Source organism: Aphelocoma coerulescens, chromosome 2, assembly GCF_041296385.1.
Source record: "Aphelocoma coerulescens isolate FSJ_1873_10779 chromosome 2, UR_Acoe_1.0, whole genome shotgun sequence".
NCBI classification, from domain to species: domain Eukaryota; kingdom Metazoa; phylum Chordata; class Aves; order Passeriformes; family Corvidae; genus Aphelocoma; species Aphelocoma coerulescens.
Window position 1 is genome coordinate 123,718,268 of NC_091015.1, and position 23,224 is coordinate 123,741,491.

Below are 23,224 nucleotides of genomic sequence, written 5' to 3' on the forward strand. Positions count from 1 at the left end.
CATCTGTATTTCACCTTATGCTAGCAATTTGCTTGCCATTTTTTTCAGCAGCCTCTTTCCAAAGGATCTTAAAACTCCTCTGAAAACTTTATTTCATTGAGTTTACAGACGAATTCTGTATTCAGAAACTCGGTTAAACTTTTCTGTCCCTCATACTGATCTGAAGTTTTAGAGTTATTTCTTTCTTTTCCACGACAGAATTACTCTGAGATCCTTCCCCAGTGCCTTGAAGCCTGCACGGGATGCTCGCATGCACTCAGTGCCACCAGCTAGGGTTGGAAAACCCTACACATTGGTGAGCAGCTGGAATTCAATCTACCCCTCTTCTGTTTCATTGGAGCTATCAATCTGAGTTCAGTTTCTTACATCCCTGCTACAAGTTCAATCTTTCTGCCACAGTCAGAACTGTATATACATGAAAATAAAAAAAAAGAAAAGAAGAACTGCTCCAAATATAATCCTTGGGGCGGAGCAGCTGATTATACACCTTTATGGTCAAGGAACTGTGAACATGGAAAGCAAATTTCGAGTCATTGCTCCACATCCTGCAGGACAGGAAGTGCATGAGTCTACACATATGTTATTCGCAGAAGTTTTAAATCAATGGTTATTGTATGGTGCAATTTTCTATTTCCATTGCAGATCTGAGAAGCTTCTCAATTAAGAAAAAAAAACAAAAACAAAACCACAAACCTACCTTCAGATTGAACTCAGCATGGCGCTACAAAAGCGTGAACAGTTCAGCATTCCCAGGAAAAAAATGGTACAGCTAAAAATGAATTCTGCCAACCCTCATTTCAAACCTCTACGAAGAGATCATTACGAATGTTCACTCACACCATTCACCCACACTTACACTAATAGCCTGTATTTGACTACAAGCTTCCTGGTGATGGAAATGCAATACACAGCAACAGCAAAATGTCTTGCCCACGCCACTGTCAATTTAGCAGAAAAAAATTAACCTGCCTCCTCCTGGTTCAGGAAAAGTTTCATCAATACCCATGGGGCAGCAGGGTCTGCAGCTGTGAATATGTTCTTTTAATGATTTCCAAGAAGCGTTTGCTCATTACATTACTTAAAATAATAGCCCAGCTTTTTCAGGGTTGATAGTTTTCTAAAGATTAAACTGCTTTATTTCAGCTTCCATGCAGCAACAGGAGTAGGAAATCGCTCTTACACCAGAAGGGGGTTTCTTCTGACCAAGCAATTTACAAGATAATCCAAGATGCTGCAGCATTTGGAGAAGCCAGCCAGCACAAGGGGCACATTGTTAGAAGCCCCCTGCCTTGCAGGGGCACCCTGGCTCCCCTTAGGGCAAGGGTTCAAAGGCTTTATACAAAGCTGTGGAAGGGGCAAGCTGCAATTCACCCTCTGCCCTGTTTTTTCCCCTTGCCTGGGGTGCCAGAGCTGATGCCTTGGAGACAGGTTTCAAGGATCAGGCCTCCACCTTGACTTTCTGCACTCAGTTCTGGCTTGACTCTCCTGAAGGCTGGTGGCAGAGAAAGGGCTGGGGCTGCCTTTCCTTCCGTGTCAGGACTAGTCCCACAGGAGCACACAGTTCAGCTATTACACAGAAGGGAGTTTTGTTTCCACTTGGCATCAGAACTGATACAGAGAGTCAAAGGAAGGATCAGCACTGAAGATTCATTTGTATATCAAGGGGAAATCCAGAAGCCAATGAAATTGTTTACAGCAGGTTAAAAGAATAATACGAAGAACAAACATTGTGCTGACAGATATCCAGATGGCTTCTGCAGGCAAATCTCAACGCCTTTAGCCCAGCTAAGGCTCATTAACATTTATGTATCATCTCAGGATTTTATTTCTAAAATTTATAAAGCACCGAATTATGAAGGTTTCAGAGAAATGGGAGTCAGCCTTCTCCCACCCCCTCCCGACTTTGCTTTGTGACTGAATTGAATTTACATGGCAGAGCAAAATGGTTCAAACAACTGGTGCAGATGACAAAGAGGGGAATGGGGGAAAAGGTGTAATACAGGGGGGAACTAAAGGATGCTGATTGTGCAGCCCTGTGGACAGGACTATTCTGGGGCAGAATTTCACAGAATTCCTGCAGTTTCACACTGCCAAAAGAGGCTCCTGGAAGTTTGGAAAAGGCAAACCACACATATGGTAGGAGATGGCAGGTCCATCATCACCTTCTATCCAAACACTTGGTTCTTCCCACATAAACTCACCCAGTGATTTCTATTGTTACTTGACATCCCTCTAACTAAGAGGATGTTGGCAAAGTACAGCAAGGGATGTTTCCCTACCAGACACAAGAGCAAGTCAGGAGTGATGCATCAAGGAGTAGCAGCATCCTACAAACACCACTCTCCTCAGTGGGAATCAGGCAAGAGTACCCAGACTTGTTTTAAGACAAAGAGCCATGAAGGTTGAAAATATTCATCCACTGCTCATCCACAGCCAAATTGCGTGAAAAAAAGTTTACCAGGCAACCCCCTTTTTTTTTTTTTCATGGCTCCCCCATTTTGTGATACCAAAATTCCCTGACTTATGTACTGATGCATTCCTGGCCACACCACTGACCACTGTTTCATGCACTGATTACAGAGTATAAACACTTAACATTTTCCAACGTATCCGAATAAATCATTCCAGTCTGCTGCTGGAGGTAAGAAAGGGTGAAAAAGCAGCACTGAATCCTTCACCTTCCTGTAATGGCATTGAAGTTAAAAATAGATTTCTAAAATATTTGTAATCCTTAATCTCCCCTCAAATCAAACTGATGTTGAGATTCACCAGTATTTAGAGACCCCAAGAGATTTATTTGTAAATGGCTGGCTCAGACTCAGCTAAATCCTCTTTCTTTTTATTTAGCCAGTTTGGTGACCTGGTAACTATTCAAAACATAAATTTTAATGAGAAAAATATCCAACCACCTCCAGCACATTAAGGTTCTGTAACAGACATTATAAAAGAAAAGAAAAAATAAGGTGTTAGTTCACGGGACACTGGGGGGAGGGGAGACCTTTTCAGCAGCAGATGAATTCAGTGTTCAGAAGAGGCCTGAATCTTCCACACAGGCAATGTGTTTTGTGTGATTCCCTGCACAACTAATCTGTTGTTACTTATTCTTTTTTCCTGCAGTATAGATGGACCCTGTGTAGCAGGGAACAGGGTTTTGGAGAACAGCCCTTATTTTGTTCAGTACAATACAGCCTTCTCAACTCCTAATGCTGCCACTTGAACCCTCAAACTGTACACAGGCGAGAGGAGAACAATTTTGAAATGAATAAAGCAAATAACTGATTTGAGTCTCCTTTGGGTGTAATGTCACATCCCAGCTTTTATGGAATATTTTCCACACCTGGAAGTTTATACAAACACTCCCTATGGGTATTTCTCAACTTTCCAAAGAAAAGAGACAGTTGCTATTGTCCTGAACAGCTTTCCCATCAGATGTTTCATGAAGATCAGAGAGGAAAGGCATTACATGTCTGCTTGCACATGATTAATTGGCATTGCTGCAGTCTAGTGGATATCTTCATTTATGTAAGGAAAAGGTTTTAGGCTTTATCAGTGACATTTTAGATCACAGCCAAGGAAGCTTTGCTGCTCTACCATGACTCACCCAGATTAATACTTCCCATTACAAATTCAGTAATACTGAAAGAAGTATAAAAGTGTCCACAATAATCCAGAAAAAAAGCCTTCCACTGAAAGCCATTTTTGGTGAATGATGATATTTTTATATCACAAGACCCGAGAACACAATTCACATGCTAAATCTGTTCCATGTAGATAAAGTTTAACAGATTTTTATCCATAAAGGCATAGAGACATGCAAGCACAATTCCCAAAAGATGAAGGAATTCCCATTCTCATAGTTAGACGTGAAAGGAGTGGGCTGGAGAGGGAAATGACTGTAGTTAAAACTGCCAAGGAGTCTCAAGGAATGAATATGCATTGCCTGACCTGAATCTATTCCAGTTTCACATGGTATGAGAACAGAACATTTGCTTCCATATGAAAAAAAAAAAAAAAAAAATGTGTTTACATGGCTTTCCTGGGTAAAGCTATATTTGAATTTGTTTGGAGATAGCACTTTTTGTAAAATGGTTCTGTTACTATTAAATAGTTCAGAGCACTTCAGGCTGATAAAGTAGGTGGCTAAAATAATATTGCTCTCAAGTATTGTAAAATAAATAGAAAAACAGCCTTAATTTCAAGAAAAAACTCAACCGAACACGATCAGCAGGAGAGCTCTGTTTGTAGTTCATTAAACAGGATGGAATTCATTGCTCAGTAAGGAAGTTCAGGATGTCAGATTTTTGCCATTTGGTGCAAAGCTGGACGTTGGTGTGGGAAGCAGGTGTGACAGAGCACAGAGTTGTTCAAGCACGCTAAAGCAAGAACGTCCTGTGAACTCCTCCAGAACACTAAGGCTTCATTTACTCATTTGTCATCTTAAAGTCATACTTGTCAGCTTCAGGTCTCTGGACCCAAATGCTCCCAAACACAGTACGGGCACTTCATGCACTTGCCCCTGAGGAGAATTTATGACTAACCTACCTTTTAAGGATATCTACGCTGAGCTATGAGACATGGGATTCACTCTTGTAGGAAATTCTGCACTGAGAGGGATTTAATTTTATCCTTTATAAGCAACCCCTGGGAAGTGTCATTATCAGCACTGCAACACAGAAACTGTAGAAGATGGAAAAGGAAAAAGAAAAAAAAACCCAGTGCTATTAATAGTTATATCTAGCAAGAAACTAAATTCGCATAAAACTATGAAATTATGAAGCTTAGAAATCATGGTCTTTCAGCTACAAAAAAGAAACTCTACCCTATTTAGCACAGTGGCAGTGAATCTATTCTATCCCAAGAAATGAGGGGAAAAGAGAGTTGAGGTGAGGATTCAGAGGAAGCTATTTGGCATCCATCCCAGAGAACTGCTAAGCCCTCTCCTTCCATTCCTGCCTGAAGCCCCAACCCACCAGATCACAAAGAAGAGCTTCCAAGGAACTCATTTATGCCCCAGTTAAAAGGGAAATCTGGACCCACACATATAAAATAGGAAACAGTGAGGCTTAAGTGTATCGGGGTCATTACATCTGATGGCAAGAAAGTTTGAGTGTACAGATAGTTTATGGGAGGTGATATGAAAAATAGGCAAAAGGCTGTTTATTATTAAAAAAACCTAAATCCTAAAATATAGAGCTAAGTTTCTGCTTTGTGAAAACCACCCAGTCGCTTTGTGAAAAACTGTGGATGTTTGAGTAGCTGAAGAGGCAACCTGGAAGGGTAGGGAAGATTTTGTGGGTGGAAGCAAGGAAACAAAGAGGTTGAAAAAGAAAGAAAACTGTGTGCATCAGCAAAACTGCTCAGACGAACATGAGTCTTCCCAACTTGGATGCATAAGGGCTTAAACCAGTAGAATCCAGTTTTCACAAGCTCACAGCCATGAGCAGAGAGACCTTCTCTCTCCAGAGAAGGGAAGAGAGGGGGAGGAGAACAAGCAAGTTAGCCAAGGAAGGCCATCTGTTAAGTGAACTTCAGCTATGAACTCAAGACCTGCCCTTACTAGGCTCAAATATTAATAGAGAAGTGTCCAAAAAACACCAACAGCTAAGCAGAACAATTCCTTTAAATCAACAAAACTGAAAAAAAAATTAAATAAAAATGGAGGTATCTTATTTCCAAATAAATGCTATAGCCACTTAGTCACAAATTAGATACAAAATAAACCTTACAACCAACTCCAGAGCAAAACATTCTTAGTAATTTCAAAGGTGTATTCTCATCAATTAGGAATAAGTGAACAGTTAAATGGTATGCACATGCCAAAATTTCTCCTGGCAGCACTTGTAAAGTTTAGGAAGAAGTATTTTGGAGAGATACAAGAAGAAAAGGGAGTGGGACAAAAAGCCTCCCACACCCATCCCCAGCTTCTAGCAGAAAGGGAGAAAACAGCAAATCTCAACATCAGCTCCAGATTTCAGGCAGTAGAAGGTTGGGAAACATGAGAAACTAGATGGCTATAACCCTTACCACCACACCTTGTGGTACACCATCAAACGTCCTTTCCCACAGAAAGACACGTCACCAGTGTACTGCAGGTGATAAGGACAGGTTCATTCCTATCCTCATCTTGCTGCCCAACTCTTAAAAGCATCTCACGAAACAAGACAAACATCTGAATAAAATAGTCCATTTTAAACTAAGGTTTCAGTACTACAGATTCAGTGTTTAGTAACAAGGAGGAAATAAAGGGGAGGAATGTCTGCCTCTACAGGACAAATCTGTAATGTCCTTAATCAGGCAGGGACTTCTGGAGGCCATGAACTGCTCAAAGCAAGACTAACTGGAAAGGTGGATCGCAGCACTCAGTTCCATCAGGGTTGGAAAGTGTCCAAGGATGGATAGTTCATGGCACCTCTGGGTGATCCTTTTTCAGCTTCAACCACAATGATAGTGACAAAGCTTTTCCTTACATCCAAGTGTAATTTTCCCTGCTGGACATGGTGTACATTGCTCTTTCATTGTGCACCTCTGAGAAGTGTCTCACTTGTCTTCTCTCAAAGGCCCCTGTGGCTGGTAGGTACTGCCATCCCCCGTGTTTCTCTTCTCCGGGCTGAGCAAGCCTAACTTCCTCCAGCTCTTCTCATAACACCATGTGCTACAGCTCCCAGCTATCCCAGTGACTTTTTCCTAATGATTACTAGTTCACAGATACACTAAAATTCGCAGAGAGCTCTTCACAGCTAAATATGATTGCCAGTAAGATAATTCTGAAGTCAGCACCCTTCTTTCTTTGACATTCCCTTTATACAGTATGCTGCTGCCATTTCCTCAACATGAAGTATGTATAGTTTCATAGTTTTATCTATAAATGGTTAAATACTGGAAATGTAAACCAAGCCTCCTCTACCCCCCAAAAAAATTCAAGATATATTTAACATGTACAATATCCACACCACCAACTACTTGGTTCTGCCTTTTTGTCAGATTTTACAGTTTTCAGGACATAGTTGTAGTTTCTTTGCTATGAAAGAAGCTTGCATCAGTAATTGTGTGACTCCAGAAACTATGTTGTCCCACAAAATAACAAATGAAACAATTACTGAAGTAAAAAAAAAAATTAAAATCAAGAATTGAGAGGAATTCTTTTGATGGTAAATGAACAGTGTCCTCCTGCTATGAGAAGAATAAAAGCTAAAATATATTTCTCCAATATCAAAACTGATAGAAATACTAATGACCTAAGAAAAACAGGCACAAAGACTGAAAACACCACTCTCATAGGGAGATTAAAAAATGCCAGTCATGGGAAAACCCTTCTTCCACTCCCTCCAGAGCTGCTAATCTCCCATTTAATCCTCCCCCTCTCCTTCATTTTGCAAAATAAATTACAAAGCCAGAAGGAGCCAATGTAATCATCTAAGTCTTTATCTCTTTGATAGAACAAGCCAGAGGATTGCAATGAATTATTTCTTTTGAGTTAAGGTTTATGGGTTTTTGCTTTTTCCAAAAGGGAAGAAAAAAAACCTCCCCTGTCAATCTTGATTGAAATGTTTCCAGGGAAGGAAGTTCTATGCTCAAATTAATGTTTTTGTCCTCATGCTGATTGCTACCATTTTGTTTACTTTCCATTCCAGTTCTGATGTGACTTGGCCTGGGGGGCTCTTCCAGCTTTAACATTACATGGCTTAATTTCACTGCTTCGATAAGGGAGAGCTCTTCAAGACTACAGCTGAATAAAACTGACTTCCCTTCCAAACCCCCAGAGCTCACAAGTGATATTATTGCCCAGCCCATCATGTTGACGTGCCTCTTCTAGGAATCCTGCTTTTCCCCCAGTATCTGTTCCACTGTAAAAACTAGACATAAATTGTATTCTGGCTGCAGTCACATCAGTCCCAAAGAGAGATTTGTGTAAGCCTCTGTTTTCCAAACCCATTGGTTACCAAGAGGGCCATTTACCACAGAAATCAGACTGAAAAATCTCACAGTGGATAATCAAGACCTTTTCAGAAATGACACTTCTTAAAATAGTGTTTCTTGATCCTGTAAATGTAACTTACATGCCTTTGTTCCTACATGTGTAATTTTTGTATCTGTCTATAATGAAATAAATACTGTTTTAATGTAGAATAATATTTAACCTAGATTGATTTTCTACTTGTGCCTGACCTTGTGTTTCCCAGACACTTAATTAATAAAAATGCTAAAAAACCACACACATCTGAGAAAGAATGGGTATGAATGGAGCTTCAAAACAGCTGTTCTTAAATCACAGGAAACAAGAGCAGATGTCCAAAGGTTCTCTCTTCCCTCCCTTCTCTCACTTCCAAGGCAGAATTTCTTATCTCTAAACCAGTTCTGGCAAATACCTGACCTGTTTTTAAAGCTTCTAACATAGGAGATGTCTCAAACTGTCAAGGCACTTTACGTCAATGTGTAGCATCCTCACATGAAGAAAAGTTTTTTGGCTTACTTGGAATAACTCATTTAAATCTCCCTTGCTAGGACTGCTCCCTTCAGAGGTTGTATTTTCTAGCTCTTGATTATTCTTGCTGCTGTCATCTGGATTTCCAGTTGCCTGCACTCTTCTTGATGTTTGGTGTCAGAAGTGAACATGCTGCTCAGCTCCTGCTGTACCAACAGCTGAGAGAGCAGAACCGTATCATCCTACAGACTAAGTTTCATCTCAGACACTTCACCCCTCTTTCCTTCAGGCAACAGCATGACACAGTTGACTCATGTTCAGATTTATAAACAGAAGTAAACTATTACTAAATTTGTTTTCCATCTCTAAATATCCAGCTGAAAATAAAATCTTTGATGTCTGTTGCTAGCAATGTGCTTGATGCCTGCCTTTAACCTTTTTTCATGCTCTTGTTCTAAAGCGGATTCCATTTCAGTTGTCAAGAATTCTAAAACTGGAACAATCAGGAGCTTGGATGGTTGATTTTCATACATATCAAAAGACCATTTTCTTAATAAATAATTAAAAAAAGCAGCTCAGAGCAGTAGATGCAGACCATAAATACTTCTTGCTTGAATCTCAACTGTCTGTATGGGTGAAAGGGCAAGCTTTCATTTTGTTTACCCCCAACCACCTTCCAACATACCAAGTCCACATGGACAATATCTGCTATGTCTTCAGGAGAAAGAAAATCTATCATTAAAATCAAACAACAAAGAAAAGACAGAGTAAAAGAGCTACTGATGGCAAATAGAGTATTTTTAAAAAACCAACTCAAGTGTCACATGGAACAACAGAAGAAACATGTTCTTTATTTTTCCTCCTCTTTACAGTTTCCGTGAGGGAGAACATCTTGGAGAACTGACCCACAATTAGAAAAAAGAGGCACCAGCAATGATCACTGAGGTAAACAAGCAAAGTATTCAGCAGCACACAGAGATTTCTGTCTTTGTAGTAATACTGAATTAGACTATAAAAACCCAGCAAGGGAGCTACAATACTCTAAAACATTCCTGAGTTCAGAGAGGTTGTGTTCCTTACATATAACAACTGCTGTCATCTCAGATATACTCCCCATGTTACAGAAATGTGTGTCAATAACATGCACTACAAACTGTACTGCATTGCCACTTCACAGAATACATGATGTTTGCATTAAACATCACAATAGTTTTCCAAAAGGGATACTGGTGTGCAAGAGCAGCGCAAGATGGGCAGCAAGTTGAGGAAGAGACAAAAGAAGCATTTTAAATACATGAAGCACTGGGTAGGAGATACATCATGCATACGTAAGCATGTCTTAAGTTTCAATAGCTCCTAATGAAAGAGATGAAAAAACACTATGAAGGAACTGCAGAAGTCGTCATTTTAATAAAAAATATACCTTAAATATATCTATTTTTTTCTAAATGCTGTTGGACAGACAGATAATGACTGACACAATCTGTTGCTTGAAGCAATTGAATTTATGTCTTTGTTTATCACCTAGTAAGGTGCTGTTAAGATCTGCTTGAAGTTCTGATATGGGCTTTGAATTCCTCAAAGTAGATTATTCCAAGAAGCAAACAAAAAACCTCAAAGAAGCTTATGTTGAATATCCTCCTTCTGAAATGCATCAGGCAAACATGTTCTGGTTTTTTTTCCCTCCTAAGGAAAGTAGTCACAAGAAGCATTAAGAGTACGTAAGAATTTACAGAAATAACCACTGAAGTCATACCATAAAAGGCAGAAATGAGCCATAAAATTAAGAGCTGCAAAATGTGACATCTCCATGGTGCCTCCCAAGTAATGATTAATATTTTCCTCGCCTCATATGCCCATACAAGATCTAGAAGCCACTACAGGCGTAGCAATACCCTTTTTTCCAGAAAGAAATAAAAATCCCTGGATTTTTCTTTCAACTGTTGTAAACCAGAGCAGCATAAAGGAGTTTAAGTGAGCCACCTCCTGTACTTTGTACATTTAGTGCAGAGGCCATCCTTAAACCAGCTTGAATTTCAAAGCTGCTTTCAAGCATTAGTAGCTACACAGTGCAAGTCCTCCTGGTTCTAGAAGGGAACATCATTTAAGAAACAGGTCTGCCTGGCTCATTTCTGAATTGCTAATTAAGGTAGATTCTATTGAATATGTCCAAATACAGCATTTTACAGCACTCAAATCTGACAGGAAAGGGAAGTACTTTTAAACTGTAGTAAATATTATTAAAACCACGCTCATTTATAATGAAAGATACTACATGAGACCAACAGGTATGAATCTCATTTTCTGTCAATGAACACAGTTCAGCCTTTTCTATAACTTTATTTTTCACATTTTACGCAATAGTTTTCTATTAAAACTATTATTTTCCAGTTTTCCTGACGTGAACCCATTTCCAGCTGTAGGGTGAAACTGACTTAAGCACAGCCAACATTTAAAAGTCTTTTATGGAAGTAGTGTTATTTTTACCAAGATAAACACTATATAAATTTCCACAACGGTCTTGTCTGGAAACAGCACATGAAAGTGTTCTGAGTTCTACAAATATTTCTAGATGTCCAGCAAATCTTCTTTTAAATCAAGTGATTAGATTCCCCTGCCCCCGAACCATCAACAACAAGCATCTTTTAGAACTTCTTGGCTCATCTGACTTTCCAGGATGCTGTTTGCTTAAATATTACTAAGCCTATTACTCCCAGTAAAGCCTAATGAAACAAATCTAGAACTCTCTATGTATGTAAGACATCTTAACACATTCATCTTCTGTTACATGCCTCCCACACAATGCTTATAGTGACTCTAATGTTTAGGGTATGAAGTAAAACGGTGCTAGGGTGTTATTTAGAGAATCAAAATTTTTTTTAAATCACTCTGAGTTCTGTCCTACTAGAAGACACCAGTAGGGTTTTTTCACATGGTTAAAGTGCCTAGATTAAAATCTTGCATGTGTGACCTCTTCAATCCAGATTAATCACGCATGGTGAACACATGCAGTCCAAAAGAACATGCACCCAGCTCACTCTCTGAACCCTTCTTATATTGGTAGCTGGTAAATGAATGCTTTTGAGAAGGACTTACAGAAGTCCCCTTTAATCCATTCTCAACCAGGTAAGTGTAAAACTACACAGTAAACAACTGTCTTCAGTCTTCTAAAGGAGAAATGGTTGAGATTAGGATAGGAAGGCACACGCAGTTGGTGACATATTACAGCACAGAGATACATTAGTCAGGGTTTGTTTGGCTTTTTGTTTGCTTTTTAAAATATTATTAGAATTCTTTCATTTAAAAAAAAAATCTCTATTTTAACTGTATAAACCAAAAAACAATGTTTATTTCTAAGAAATCTTCACTGGATTTTTCTACTACAACATCCTTCATCATGGTTCACTTCTTAGATTTGGGACTACAGGCCAACATCTCTCTTCCATGCCTCAAAAACCAGACAGTGATCAGGCTCCCCTGCAACACAAGAAGTCTGTCTCTCCACTCAGCTAGACCAGGTACTGAAGAGGAGATGATTCATGTTCAGGTAAGCACTGCTGGCTACACTGTAAGAAGGTCTCCAACACAGCTATTTTTCTCCTCCCTGTGTAACAAGAGAGCCTCCTCTCCTCACTTGCACCTTCCCACAGAAGGCAAACTTCCAAGCACGGAGAATGGGAAATAGACTTAGCTGAATGCACCGCTTCCCATCCAGGCTGGATTGGGCTTTGAGCAACCTGGTCCAGTGGAAGGTGTCCCAGCCCATGGCAGGGGGGGGTGGAACTGTATGATCTTTAAAGTACCTTCCAAGCCAAACCACTCTGTGCACAAAAAACAACTTGGTGCCCACAGAGTACTAAAGAGTGCTTTCCACACTGCTATCTGCTAAGTAATAACAATGCCTAGTCACCGAGAAAAGAAAGTGTAAAATCTCACCCTGTAAAGATGAGATCACAGGCTGAGAACATTTTCTTTTCTACGTCGAACTGTTTTGCCCTCCTACTTCAATACTCAAATCCTCCATTTATTTTTCCCGCCAAGGATTCCGTGTGTCTCATCCCTCCCATGCAATGCAAAAATAGCTGTTCCTCCCCAAGAACCATGTGCCCAAAAGTCTGCCTGCCTTTTCCAAATGTATCTTGTGAAATTCCAGCTGGTCTAACAAAAATATTATGCCTCCCTATATAACTTGTTGTCACAGTGAGACAACATACCTACAAACACTACAGCTACTACTCCTCTCTGCCTGCATTTTCCCTTTCCTCTTCCTCATTTCTTCCACAGAGAAAGAAATAGGACATTCCAGGGTATCCAGGTTTTAAAACTTCAGCTAAGATTTAAAGTCAGAGATCAGACTGTTACACAAAAAAACTGTCATTTATTTGATTTACAGGGAAAAGGCAGAAACTGCTCAGATGGCTTGCCAAAGGCCTTCTGCTCTCTGATATCTCAAATATCAGCTGGCAATTTGGCACCAGCAAGATGTAGAATCCACAGAAATGTGGGACTGGAAAATCCCCAAGGCCATTAAGTTCAGGTTTCTGATCACAGTAACAGCTCTGCAGTCCACCAAAATTGCCAGTATAATCAACTACCACTGATTGTCTCATTATGGACACAGAAGGATTTTGCACTGGTCTCTCTGCAAGTAGCAAAGGAGGACTATGCTGGAACAAGTTCAGAGGAGGCCACAGAGGTAATCAGAGGGCTGGATCACAGGCTGAGAGAGTTGAGATTGTTCAGTATGGAGACGACTCTGGGCAGACCTTAGAGCAGCCTTCCAGTACCTAAAAGGGGCCGGCAAGAGAGCTGGAGAGGGACTTTTTACCAGAGCATGTGTGGTGACACACAAGGGGGAATGGCTTTAAACTGAAAGAGAAAAGGTTTAGATTAGATTTTAGGAAGAAATTAGTTCCTGTGGGCGTGGTGAGACACTATAACAGCTTGCCCAGAGAATCCCTGGAAGTGATAAAGGCCAGGCTGGATGGCGCTCTGGTCTAGTGGAAGATGTCCCTGCCCATGGCAGCAGGGTTGGAACTAGAGGATCTTATGGTCCCTTCTACGATTCTATGATGTAGCTCTGCAACAGCCTCAGCAGAAAAGTAGCTCAAGTTTGTGCACCCAGATTATAAAAGTGTAGGCCTCCATCTTCTCCCAAGCAACCCATTCAAATCCCAGAGAAGACAAAATGCTCCCTGCAGAGCCAGGCTGGCTTCTCAACCCCCTGTAACGCCCTCTGGAAGAGGTGGTTGGCAGCTGTAGCTGTAGTAGGGTCTCTACCACTGCTACCAAGCAAGAGTCACTCCAATAATACTTTAATCCTGATCTCACTCCCCATCTACAACTAGGCCAAGTACTAGTAATCTGTTACCATCTCTAAGTCTCAGAGCTGTGCCTAGGGCTGAGTTTCTGCTCTGATCACAGAAGGCCAGAAACACTTCAGCTCTCCCAAGGACATAGTGGCCACCCATCAAAAGCTAGTTTTCCTGTTAATACAAACTGTGGGGAGTATTCCTCAGTTTTGGCTCATCTGTGCAGGATTTACAGCCTCTGAATGTGAACTGATGCATCACATAAAGTCATGAGCTTCTAGTTTCAATTCACACAGAGGACAAGAAGAAACTTTAAGCTTCAATTGGATGCTTTCATCAGTCTACTTACATTTATTTGCCCATGCAAAATTGTCAGGCAGCTTTTTCATTTGCTGCAGGACAGTCATAATTACCCGTACACCTTAAGTCCTTATATAGATTTTAATTAAATGTGTTTATAAACTGCTTTGTAAGATTACAGACAACATCTGAATCTCCAGGAAAGCCCTTAGGAAACATTTAGTGAAGTAAGAGAATTCACAAACGAAAACATACCTGGAAAAAGCTAGATAACTGAAAGCTTTGGCAGGCCCCCAACAATTATTTTACTGGTAGCAATCAACATTCACCACAGACTCTGATTTGTCATCTACTACTTTTAAAATAATGGGGCAAATCCATTAGCCCCAAATACCATCTTAAGCAAAAAATTCATTCAAATTGTGTTTCCAGAAAAACTGAGCTAGGAAATCTACTCTTCTCCATTCTTGTCACTACTGAGAGTTTATGCTTCAGAGTAATGATGTAACAAAATCAAGTACTTGGTAGTTACAGTTATTCTTGATTAGTCCAGAGATAATATGCAAATTAATTCCATTTAATGAGGTACAGTGTCATCACAATCAGCTAGGCATAACTGAGTCAATATGCAATCAAGAGTCCTCATAAACAGAAGTTTCATCATCTAAGTTAGACCAGCTTGTCCTTTGATTGATGCAAGCACACATCAGCCTGCACAGGAACTACAGTTTTTATGTATAAAATAACCTACAGAGCAGCAAGCCGTGCACATCCTACTCATCCACTAGGGAAGAATTAGGCTAGCAGAGAACTGACAGCCATCAACATATATTAGTAATCAAAGCCTGGTTCTGTCCTCCTACTCTGCTGCGCTTCCTGTTCCTACCATCACGTGAAAGATGCCATCATTCAGTACTGCCAGGCTTGCTCCATCACTATTTTCACTCTGTTTTCATTCAAGTTCTTACTTCGATACACTACTTAAGTCAAAATGTACCCAATGGACTCCTTTGCAGAAGATTTCCAGGTCTGTGCAGCACCAAGTAGCTCACACCTACAACTGCAGAACATGGTGAGAAGCATCACACATCAGTCTTCTATTTGGCTTGATGAATAGTTGATGATCATCATGTTAAAAGAGAAAGTACTTTTTTCAAGTATGTTTAATCAGTAAGGTGTGACCCTTAATTTCTGCTTTGCATTTGATTTTCTACCACTTGCCTTATATTTTCCTGCAGAGGCTTAGAGAAGTTGTGTTAAGAGTACACACAGTTCATACACAAGAGACTTTTGAGGGAAGAGGAAGACTTCCAAGTTTGTTACCCTGCAGTAATGGCTTTTAATGGTTTATTGACTAAACAATGCAGTTGTGAAAAGCAAGTTTTTCTGTTGTTGTTATTCAGCTTATACTGGCCATAGAAATATCAGGATCTTTACAGAAAAAAAATATTCAAATGGGTCAAAGACATAACATTAAAAAGAGAACCCTGAACAACTTCAACTGCAGGTAAGTGGTCCAACCTCTTCAGTGAAATTATAAACTTGTGGAGTACTAAAGCAGCCTCCGGGGTAGTCCTGGTTTTTAACTTTCAACTGTTATGTAAAAGCTGGAAACAAGGAGCAGCACAGTGTCACCACCACTTTGCTAGTTCACCAATGACCAGCTAGTAGGTGGTCCCACAGGGCATAACCTAAAGACCTTCTGCTGGAACCAAACACCTCTAGGAACCAGTTAACTTGGCAAGGTTTGTGAAGAGTAGCAGCAAATGAATGAATGAATGAACTCTAAGACGCTCAGTTCCACATAAGCATAATTAATGTATCCAACTATGAAGCATAAGACTGACATTATCTTGGAAAAACTCCAGGGGTCACAGGCACGATACAGGAAGGAAAGCTACAGAAGGAGCTACTGTACTTGCTTAATAAATCTATTGCACAGACTGCTGTCAGTGGATTTTGTTCCAAGAAACTACACAAACAAAACAGTCTTTACAGACAGAAGAGAGGGAAGGGGTGGGAGAGGCAAGAAGGATTCAATCTCATGATCGCTAACAATGCTGAACAGCTGAAACGGTCATGGACAATGTCTGTGGAACTCATGAATTTTCTGAATTATGGTGACAAACCTCGATTTCACAACCTGAAGGAGAAAATGACCACTTCCCTAAGAAACCAAGTGTCACAGTTTGTCATTTAAACGTGAGGTTGTATTTAAACAGATAACAAACTTTTTTTGTTGAGCCATTTGCATTCTTTGAAACATTTTTCATCATTTTCCAAGACGAGAGTAATTCACATGTTGTCTATAATTGCTTTTTTAGTAAAATAAATGGATCAAATTGTATACAATCTGCTTTCTTATAAAATCACTGGAGAACTCTAAATATACACTAAAGTCTGATTTTTCACATTACCTTTTCAAACCACTTTAGTTTAGCTAATAGGCTTTAACTGTGTTGTCTTTGCATGGAAGCATAAATGGTAAGAATAAAAAAAATGTCTTTATCAGAAATTCTCTTAAGTTTGAGACTGTATACAAGCATAAGGATGCCTTGAGATTAAACAGAAATAATATTTCTTCATTCAGATTTAGGAATATGAAAAATGCCAAAGGATAATCAGTTCTTCTTATATCCTTCAGCTACGCTGCCTTTCAGTTAAATTTAATTAATATACCCCAAAAGGTGTTACTTTCATATCAGACTGTCTGGACAGTAATCATGGAAACAGAGCATTAGGTAAGATATTTATATAGGGTACTAGTAGCTCCTTCAAAGTTGTCCTGAGGAGACATTTCAGACAGGATTCTCAGATGACTCAGTAGATGGCAAAATTCCCTCTACTGCCAATTATTAATTAAAGCTTATTCTAGAGAATTAAGCTCACATACAAGTGTCTCTTGTAACTCAGAAACTCCTTGCAATAGGCCTTGGCACGTGATTCTGGAGCTCATTACCTTTCAAACAAGCTTAATTATTTTGCAGAAGTTTTTTTTTCTTTCACTTACTGCTGTTAAGGAAGCTTGGTGTTACTACCCCGTTATTCTTCTGTTTGCAACAAGGACTTGGCCTTCAAGAAGAGCATCGTGCAACTCTGAATTGCTAACAGGCAGTAAAAAAAGTGGCAGTAGTACTTAGTAATCACAGTTTCAGACAGACAGATAGATGATTGTGTGTGTATTTGGATATGTATGAGCATATGAGTATATATGTAGACAATACATATATACATATAAATTTTAAAACATAGACCTTACCTATAAACCCCTGCAAAAAACAAACAAAACCAAAATTCCCGCTTCATGAACTCTTAATCTCACACCTTCCTCCCCCCCAGCTTTCCCTTTTCCACATCTACCACGATATACTTCAAGCATCCATAGGTGTCAGAATAGCACACCCCTCTCTCCTTCAACACATCATGCTGACCCACTTCACTGGGGAAAGCTAGTGAAACAGGCTCCAAATATTTCACTCTGCAGCTGGTCTTTAAGCCCTAATAACCAAGGGAGGTTGAAGTCACTCTCTAATCTCCTAATGTGTAAGAATCAACAGAGCTCCCCTTTGAGCAGCCAGCCTACGCCGGAGCACAGAACAGATTGTGTCAAGTGACAGCTGCTTTCTGGCAGAACACGCAGGCTCCCTACCAAGAAAGGGAGGCAGGAAGCATCACTCAGTTGAGGAAGAGGTTGCCAGATTAAAAAAAAAAAAAAAAAAAGAAAAAAAAAATCACCAAAAAAAAAAAAATCATACAGTCATTTGAAGAAGATCCACACAGCTCTAAAGAGCTGGCATATACCCTGAACACATACATGTTGTTGCCATCTCCTCTTCACCTCTCCTCTGTTCCTTGCCTTCTGCAGGAAAAAAGTTTCCCACCATAAGGACTATTTGCCTATGTATCTGAATGGTGCTTCAGGTATTATGGCTGCTCTACAAAGAGAAATAATAAAGGACTGTCAAGCTCTCTAACTGGTTAAACCAAGTTTGAAATTGAACATGTCATACAGATACTCACTTTTCTGCAGAAAAGAATTAGGTGTGAGAAAATGAGCTGTAGTCTGGTGATTGATCAAGGATATTACTGTGTGCATATACACATGTACAAACTCCTGGAAGCACGTTTCTTGCAATTGTGCCAGCATGCAAGAATAAGGCACAGAATAAAAAACGGTTTCATGACTCCATGTTCTGACCAGCTTGTGCAAGTACTATTTTAATTTCGAAGTATCCACTAAATACAGCTTAAGAGCAGTCACAGCTCAGTTCAAGTAAGAGGTTTCTGAAGTTACAGTAGCATTTTTTCTGGATGCCTACAATGCTCTGCAGCACAAGGTTAGAATTTTTTTTAAAAATGCTACATTTAAAAAAAAAAAGTTGCTGGAAGAACACATTTGTATGTCTGGATGTATTAGGTTCCAAGATGAGGGGAAAAAATTCAGCCCAAGCACCTTTTCCACGTCTGTTAAAGAAAAAGAAACAAAAACCTCCCCAAGAAAATCTCGGCAACAAAGCAGCAACTGATTTTTTTAGAGGACTACTTAGATATTAGGGCTGCAACACTTGACAAATTTGCATTCATATCCTTTAGCTGTATGATTTAAGCCCTTGTTAGCTTGATTTCAGTCCTGCTTAAAACCTTTGTCAGTATGTTAGACATACAGCAGGCTAACAACTAACTGCTTTGTCAAATCCACATTTATGTGTAAGCAGTCAACATACAGATCACATGAATGGATTTTTACCAGTTAGTTTCAGCAGGATGAAGAAAGGACTAGAAAAGGCTACAGAATTAAGCTTTTTTAGAGGAAATGCACCATCCAGGTTGATGGACCATAGGATATTCTGAGTTGAAAGAGACCCACAAGGATCATCAAGTCCAACTCTTAAGTGAATGGCCCATACAGGAATCAAATCCATAACCTTTGTGCTACTCGCACCATGCTCTAACTAGCTGAACTAGGCTGGCTGTTCCTTTGAAAGAAGGCCATATAAATCAGACTCCAAACAGTTCTAATACTGTATGGTCAGTGAAGAATGTTAAACTGCAGACTGCCATCTGAAAAGAACTTGAAAATGGCAAATGGGTGTAACATAAATAACCAGACATTAACAGTTCAATTTGTGGATGAAAGACAAGGCCAAGCCCCTAAGAATAAAGATACCTACAAACTGATCTGATAATAGGAAGAGTTTTGCAATACAAGATAATAATAATAAAACAGGAAAGACGGTTACAAAATCTGTTCTTGCAGGAGTCCTGATTACATCATGAATTTAGGAGATTATAAATTATTGTCTTTACTACTTCCTCTAGTGCTTTACATTCTGTTTACCAAACAGAAATAGCATACAAGGAGTTTGTAGCAGGTGTTCCACTTTGCTGTGCTGCAGCAGTGTCCCACTTGGCCACCACTGGCCACACGCCAGCAGTGGGGTACCTCTGCAGAGCCAATGTTCCAGCCCACAGGACAACTCCAGAGCTGAGGCACAGCTGGGGCACGTGAATGGATTCAGAATCCAACACTATGTAACCAAAAGCTGCTGCTGCTGCTTCTGAAATGTTAGTGGCTGGACAGACATTTTCCACTGCAATTACATGATGCTCTTCTAGTTTTGCATCTGTGTTCATGAATACACTGGAACTCAGTGCCAAATTGCAACTGTTCTCACAAATATTCCTTTCTAGCCAGAGACCAAGTACTTTTAAAGCTGGTCTCTGGTCAGGATCAGGCTAGTTCAGTTACTATTCTTAATTCTGGGTCCCTATTACACAAGCCCACACAAATACTTCAGCCCAGAGCCAGGAATTCCCCTTCATTTTCCATCACCTCAGCCTGTACCATCTGGTAAATAAAAATACAGAGTCTCCCATCTTAGAGGAGCAGCTTATCTAGACATGGGTTATAACACTTTCTTGCTACGTATCCAGTCTGTGGAACTTCAGTCTCACCTGCCTTCCTGTTTCACCTGGGAGGTTTTCCTTTCCTCCTGGCTGGGCCTAAACGTTGAGATGCCTCCAGAACAAGACTTTCAACAGTTGTTGTTGCTCATAGCCAATAATGCAGTTCATCTCACAAAGAACCACGGGGATAACCCCACTGTCTTGTCCTTGCAAGATATACAACAATAAGCAACCTCTTACTGGAAGGTTTACAGAACTTAACAACCGTAGAAAACCTACTGCCACCATTCAGAACTTGAGAAGGATTTATTCTAACACAAAGCAGCCTTTAAGACCATATACCAGTAGCTTTTTAGGAAATTAATAATGGCTTTTGTCACATAATATATCAGACTTGCTAACTGCACAATGAAATAGGGGAATGTTAAGGGCTTTTTAAAATGGCCCAAAATCTACTCTCACAGTTAACAGCTGTTCAAAAATATAATTACAAAATTCTCATAGTCAAGCACAGCATAAAGGTATTTTTTCCACTACTGCTTTTCACAGATCTCAAGATCACAAAGCTTCTACTCAAAACTTAAATGCTAAGGTATTGAACTTGCAGCACAGTGGTGCTTAACAGATGATCATGTATCTCTGTACAACTGCCAAACAAGAGCGAGAGAACAGTCTAAAAGTGACTTTGCTATATTTAGGAATAGCACAATCAATACAATACAAACATCAACTCCACAAATATAACTCGGGTTAGTCGCCAATGCCTGGAGCCAGTACATCTGCAGAGAAAAAAAAAGTAAGTAAATAAATAAATAAACAGTTAAATCAGTCTGATAACATATGGGAAAAGATTCTAATAAAAGAATTTTCCAGACACAGAAGAAATGCTTTCTTTCTTTTGGGTAAATTTACCAAATCTCTACACAAGTTTAGCAATCTCTTAGCTGTTCTTCACGTGTTTACTTTGATTTTGCTTTAGCTACTGTGAGACTGTTAAGCAGCCAAAAACATTAAGGTGATACCACACACAGGTGCAAAATGATGGGAAAAAAAAATAGTGGCAATTTAACAACCTCTACTGCCAAAATAACTGACTTTGCAGCTCAGAGGGAAATGTTGCACTATAATCTGGATGCAATCAAATCTCTGGTGGGTTTGTAAATCATTGCTAAGAATAATCTGTCTGGTTGTTTATACTATTTAGAAGAATACTGGTGTCGACACCCAAAGTTTCATTTCCATGTTGGCCTGAACTCTTTCTTCTGTAACTGTTCGCAGACAAACTTTTGTCATGTCTATTAGTCAGACCTTCTGGAACAGTCAAACATTGAAGTTATTAGGCCTCCACAAATCACAAGTGATAACTCCCATGTAGAAAAGGAAGAAAGAGAAAGAAAACATCTACCACCAGACTGAAAAACATCCATGGAAACAGTACTGTGGGGTTTTACATTTACTGTGTTATTAACTTCTGCTTGGTATACGTGCCATTCATGATGAAAAATCCTACCAATGTACATGGCCACAAAACCAAAGAGATTTGACTACTACAGTTTGGATGTGGGGTTTTTTGTTGTTTTTTTTTGTTTGTCTGTTTGGTTTTGTTTGGTTTTTTTTTTGTTTGGGTTTTGGCTTTTTTTTTGTTCTTGTGCTTTTTCGGACTAAAAGGTTATCATACAGTATTAACCTCTACCAGCTAGTTTTAATGTCTGCAATTTTATCCAATGGAAGGAAAGAGAGAGGAAACAACAGTTGAAGGCATCTGTTTCCAAATGTTTGATTGGATATGGTTCAGAGAGTCTGCAGTCCAACTCTTCAAGAAGAGGTGCTCTTACTGAATAATACAAGAACTTTGTGATCTTGCACCTGCTCTTTTCAGTGGAAAACACATTTATACTGTTCTTCACTTCTCGATGTTTCTGAGCCACAGCAACCAAGAGTAAGGAACCTAAAAGGTGCTCCCAAAATGCAACACACATAAATCCATTGCTGTGTGTGGTTGGGAATGACTAATTCAGTGCATTTAAAATTAGTAATTGTACTTACATGCTCCAAGTTTTTAAGGACAGATTTTTTTGTTGCTGCTATTACAACCAAACTAAATTTAATGTGGAATCACATTTTTGTTATTGCTGCCATTACATATTAACAACATTTGACATGAAATCAGCTAAACAAATATATGTACACTCCTATCTTCATTATCTCCATTCATCCCGGGGCATTTAACTGATAGTGCTATCATTTATTTCTGTATATAGATGGATGTTCTTTTATAGCCACTGGATCAAGCTTCAGTGTTTAAGACAAAAGGTTTTTGAACCTTAGTTTTCTCTGAGTAAGATTTGGAAACCTTGCCATCTGTAGCCTCTACCTCCTCTCACTGAAGTGAACCCCTAGATCCAGGACACTTTGTTCAAATAACCAAAAGCCACCCAGAGAGAGAATACAAGTATTTCCAAGTACTCGGAAGGAGGCTCTTCTCAAGAGCCCTTATTAGTAATCCAGCTCTGCTCCCACTGAAATTACTGGGACTTTTAACACTCTCTTGAAAAAAAAAAAAAAAAAAAAAAAAAAAAAAGTAAAAAATTAAATCAATGGCTCAACTAAGGAAATGCTACATACTTCTGCAAAAGTTTTCCTGAGAGGCCAGTGAAGAGTTTCACCTAATCCTTCCCTGATGCTGGTTGCTTTTTCGCTTCTCCAAACATTACCCAAAAGTTCTGACATTACCCATGTGCCATAGCCACTTTCTTCTTACAGCAGAGGAAGAAGAATTTTTTCCTCCAGTGAGGAATTACCAAGGGAAACAACTGATGAGCATTTCAAACGAAGACAATACTTGGTGAAGAATTACCTGATAAGGGTTACCGAGCCTTGGAATAACAAAACCAATCACTCAAGACAAATTTCAGAGTTATAGCATTTGTTAATTTTAAGCATAATTAACTTGTGAAACTCATCTGGCCTAAGAAGACACGATACAACATGTTTTAGCATGCAACGACATGGAGTTGTGGCTGTGTACCACAAGCAGAGCCTAAATGTAAAAAGACAACACACAAACTTATTTTTAAATCTATTTCAGAGAAACTGTCTAAGGACATACGTAAGAGGGTATCTGTATTCATTTTAATGGTTCCTTACACGTAAAACAAACTTTTAAAACTGTTTTGTTTATTTGTTCAGTACAGAGAATTACTGCAAGGGAGACTAATATTTATAACAATACTAGTCAAAATATTCAGTCTCTATTCCCAAGATCATCCCTCCAACTGAGGAA

At 39.4% G+C, this 23,224-nt stretch overlaps 1 protein-coding gene across 2 annotated transcripts in view; it reads right to left on the reverse strand.

Moving 5' to 3' along the window:
* Positions 1-23,224, reverse strand: part of GAREM1 (GRB2 associated regulator of MAPK1 subtype 1) — a 102,499-nt gene that overhangs the window by 40,821 nt on the left and 38,454 nt on the right. The gene's annotated exons all lie outside the window — the stretch shown is intronic.